This window comes from Henckelia pumila, chromosome 2 (assembly GCF_033568475.1).
Source record: "Henckelia pumila isolate YLH828 chromosome 2, ASM3356847v2, whole genome shotgun sequence".
Lineage (NCBI taxonomy): Eukaryota > Viridiplantae > Streptophyta > Magnoliopsida > Lamiales > Gesneriaceae > Henckelia > Henckelia pumila.
The window spans coordinates 64,079,572-64,084,412 of record NC_133121.1 but is presented as its reverse complement, the minus strand read 5'-3'; positions in this window follow the sequence as shown (position 1 = coordinate 64,084,412).

The following is a 4,841-nucleotide window of genomic DNA, read 5'->3' as shown; positions in this document are numbered from 1 at the left end:
GATCAGATGGGGATCGGACTTTCCAATCATGATCGGTGGTTCCGATCCTCATCTTGGAGGGTAAATTTACCGCGCAAGTTGAAAAGTGGCGGGATACAGATCGGAAGTTCCGATCTGGATCGGTGGTTCCGATCTGCCTTAGGAAGAAAGCATGATTTCGACTCTTTAAAATTTATTTTATTTAGCATTTAAGCAAATAATTCACATAAAAATGTGAGCTTCTTAATTTTGAATAAATACAATTGATTTGTATTATCCAAAATTAATTTGCTCGAATTTAATATTAAGCTCCCCCTTAATATGACATTAAATTTAATTTATGCCTACAAGTGATTACAACTCAATCATGCCAAGTTCACCACGCAAACGAATAAAAGTATTTTCATCTAGTGGTTTTGTAAAAATATCGGCAATTTGATTTGACGTGTCAACATATTGAAGTTCAACTTCATTTCATTCGATGTGGTCACGAATAAAATGATGACGAATGTCAATATGTTTGGTGCATGAATGTTGAATCGGATTCTTTGTAAGACATATGGCGGTAGTGTTGTCACATAAAATAGGGATTTTTGAAAAAGATACACCATAGTCGAGCAATTGATGCTTCATCCAAAGAATTTGCGCACAACAACTACCGGCAGCCATATATTCAATTTCGGTTGTTGACAACGCAACACAGTTTTGCTTTTTGGAAAACCAAGAAACTAAACAGTTTCCTAAAGAGAAACAGGTTCCACTAGTGCTTTTTCAGTCCACCTTATATCCACCAAAGTCGGCATCACAGTAAGCTTTTAAATCAAAGAAAGAATTTTTAGAATACCACAAGCCGAGATTTGGAGTATTTAAAAGATATTTGAAAATGCGTTTTAAGGCAAAAAAATGTGATTCCTTTGGACATGATTGAAATCGTGCACACAAGCAAACACTAAACATAATGTCCGGCCTACTGGCAGTACCATATAATAAGGAGCCAATCATACTACGAAAGGAAGATTGATCTACAGATTTACCATTTTCATCCTTGTCGAGTCTGATTGCTGTGCTCATCGGTGTGGATGATGATTTGGTGTTCTCCATTCCAAACTTCTTTAGAATCTCCTTAATGTATTTGCTTTGGTTCACAAAGAACCCATCTTTACACTTTTTGATTTGCAATCCGAGGAAATAGTTAAGTTCCCCCATCATGCTCATCTCAAAGTGTTCCTGCATAAGCTTGGAGAAATCTTGACAAAGAGTTTCGTCAGTAGAACCAAAAATTATATCATCAACATAAATTTGCACAATCAAAATATCATTTTTGACATTCTTGGTAAATAAGGTAATGTCGATCTTTCCTCTTGAAAAACCATTTGAAAGCAAGAAAGTAGACAGTTTATCATACCAAGCTCGAAGAGCTTGTTTCAAATCATACAATGCTTTGTTTAGTCTAAACACATGATCAGGAAAAGAAAGATCAACAAAGCCATCAGGTTGCTCAATATAAACCTCTTCTTTCAATTCACCATTAAGAAAGGCACTTTTGACATCCATTTGAAATAACTTAAAATTTCTAGAGCAAGAAAAAGCAAGTAGCATGCGAATAGATTCTAGTCTAGCAACAGGCGCATAAGTTTCATCATAATCTATGCCTTCTTCTTGACTATATCCTTTAGCAACAAGCCTAGCTTTATTTCTAGTGATAGTGCCATGCTCGTCAAGTTTATTCCTAAACACCCATTTAGTACCAATGATAGATCTATCATGCGGCCTAGGAACAAGAAACCAAACATCATTGCGTTTAAACTCATTCAACTCATCTTACATCGCAATTATCCATTCATCATCTAATAAAGCATCATCTATGCATTTAGGTTCAACATGCGAAACAAAGGCAAGATGATTACAAATATTATTAAGAGAGGATCGAGTAGTTACTCCCTTCGAAGGACTTCCAATGATAAGATCCATAGGATGATCTTTGTGAAGCGTCCAATCCTTCGAAAGTGATGTTTCCTCAACAGAAACATTTAGATCATTTAGACTTGAGGAGACCAACTCTTCTTCGAGTAATTCTACATCATCAATGTTAGTGCGAACAATAGTAGACATAGATTCATCAAAAATCACATGCATAGATTCTTCAACAAGTAAAGTACGTTTATTAAAAACTCTAAAAGCCTTACTTGTGGTAGAATATCCGAGAAAGATACCTTTGTCGGATTTGACATCAAATTTGCCAAGGTTGTCCTTACCATTATTGTGTATGTAGCATTTTGATCCGAACGCTCGAAAGTAAGAAATGTTAGGCTTTCTCCCTCTCCATAATTCATATGGAGTTTTCTTGAGAATTGGCCTTATTGATACACGATTAATGATGTAACAAGCAGTGTTCATTGCTTCAGCCCAAAAATATTTTGGTAGAGAATGCTCACATATCATGGTCCTCGCAATATCCACAAGTGTCCTATTTTTCCTCTCAACGACCCCGTTTTGTTGAGGAGTCCTAGGACAAGAAAAATTGTGACCGATGCCTTTCTCTTCACAAAAGTTTGAAAAACTCTCATTTTGAAATTCAGTTCCGTGGTCACTACGGATCTGCTTTATTGAAAGATTTTTCTCATTCGTTTGACAAAAGTTTTAAAATAATCAAAGGCATCATTTTTGTGGGCTAAAAACAATGTCCACGTGTAACGTGAAAAATAATCCACAATGACAAATGCATAAAGCTTTCCTCCTAGGCTAGAGTTCCTCGATGGACCACATAGATCTAGGTGAAGAAGTTCAAGGGGCATAGAAGTAGATACAAATTTTTTGCTTTTAAAAGATTCTCTTGTATGTTTGCCAAATTGACATGCATCACAAACAGAATCTAATTTTAAATTTGAGTTTTGGCATACCAACAACTAAATCAAGTTTAAAAAGTTTTTCTATGGTACTAGGACCAACATGACCTAGTCGTCTATGCCAAAGAATGTTGTCATCAACATTCAAGGATACAAGGCTTTTAATATTTGATAAAGATAAATTGTTTAAAGAAACCTTGTAAACATTTTCACTTCTATATCCTTTAAAATTTATGGATTTGTCAGTCGTGAGTGATATAGTGCAGTGTTGGGGAGTGAATTTGACTTCATAACCTCTATCGCACAATTGACTTATGCTTAGTAGATTATGCTTAAGCCCTTTCACTAGGAGTACATCATCAATCAAGCAAGATTCAGATATACCTATTGAGCCGATTCCTTCAATGATTCCTTTGTTGTTGTCTCCAAAGGTTACAGTTCCCTTCTCCTTTGGTTTGACTGATTGAAGTAGCTCCTTGTTCCCCATCATATGTCTAGAACATCCACTGTCTAGATACCATATGCTAGGGAGAAAAATTTTCCTATTTCCCTACAAGAAGAGATTTTGGTACCCTTTAGTTCTTTTGGGTCCACAGTGTTAGAAAAGAAAAATACAAAACAGATTTCCAAGAGTTCAGTCTCTCATAGCGACATCATCGCCACTTTCCAAGAGTGCTCCCAGTTGTACTTAGGGCTATGCCTCTTTAAAAACCTATTTCCTTGGACAGAGCAGCGTTCATCAGGAAGACCAGTTGCAAGTCAAGGCAGTTTAAACCGGTCTATGATGAACTCCCTTGGATCATGATCTCATAATGCCGACTAATGAGTTGTTAAGTACTCTTAGGCCTCCATTTCATATAGCTCTTTTTATCATATTGATATTTTAAAGATCTACACTTATGTCTAGCATGTCCTATTTTACAACAGTAAGAACATGCATGGGGTGATCTCATTTTTGCTTTAGCAATTAGACTAGTGAAATCTATAGATTTCTTACCATACCCTATTCCACCCTTATCAAAACTACATTTTTGCATGCTTAGTAAATTATTCAAGTTATTACTTCTTACATTGAATTTATCAAAAGATTTCTCTATGTGAGCTATGTCATCCTTTAATCTTAGGTTTTTATGCTCCTTAGTTTCTAATTCATGTTTGAGTTTTCTATTTTCTTTTCTAAGAGATTTAGCCATATCAAACATGTTTTTATATGCATGTAGTAGTTCGTCATAGGAAGGTACCTCATCATCGTCGTCGAAGACGATGTCATCACTTTTAGCCATGAGGCAGATGTTGGCTTCCTCCTCGTCATCGTCGCTATCGCTCCAAGTGGCTAGAAGTGCTTTCTTCTTTCCCTTGTCAACTTTCTTCTTAAGAGGACACTCATTTGCATAGTGGCCTTGTTGTTGACAGTTGTAGCAAGTAACTTCCTTATCCGGCTTCTTTTGGAATTTGTTTCCTCGCATGAATCGTTTGAACTTTCTTGAGAAGAGCACCATATCATCATCATCATCATCTTCTTTGAATTGGCTAGATAGAGAAATCCCCTTTTCCTTGGTATCTTCTTTCTTTAATTCCTTCCTTGTTGATAATTCCAGCTCATGGGTTTTTAGAGTCCCATGTAGTTGATCAAGATCGTAGGATGCGGTGTCGCCTTTGTTTGACTCGATGATGGCCGTCCTCTTGGCATCCCACTCCTTGGGTAAGGCGCGTAGAGCTCTTCTCCACACTTGTTTGGTTGGATATTTTTCCCCGAGTTGGGCTAGCTCATTGATAATTTGAGTAAGCCTTCGGAACATAGTATCTACATATTCGTTTGATTCCATCTCGAATGTTTCATATTTGAGTTGGAGTAGATCGATCTTCGTCTCTTTGACTTGATTAGTCCCTTCATGGCATATCTCCAACTTGTCCTATATCTCTTTAGCGGATGTGCACATTGAGATCCGGTTGTACTCATTCATATCTAAGGAACAATGAACAATATTCATGGCTTTAGCATTTTGAGAAATTAAT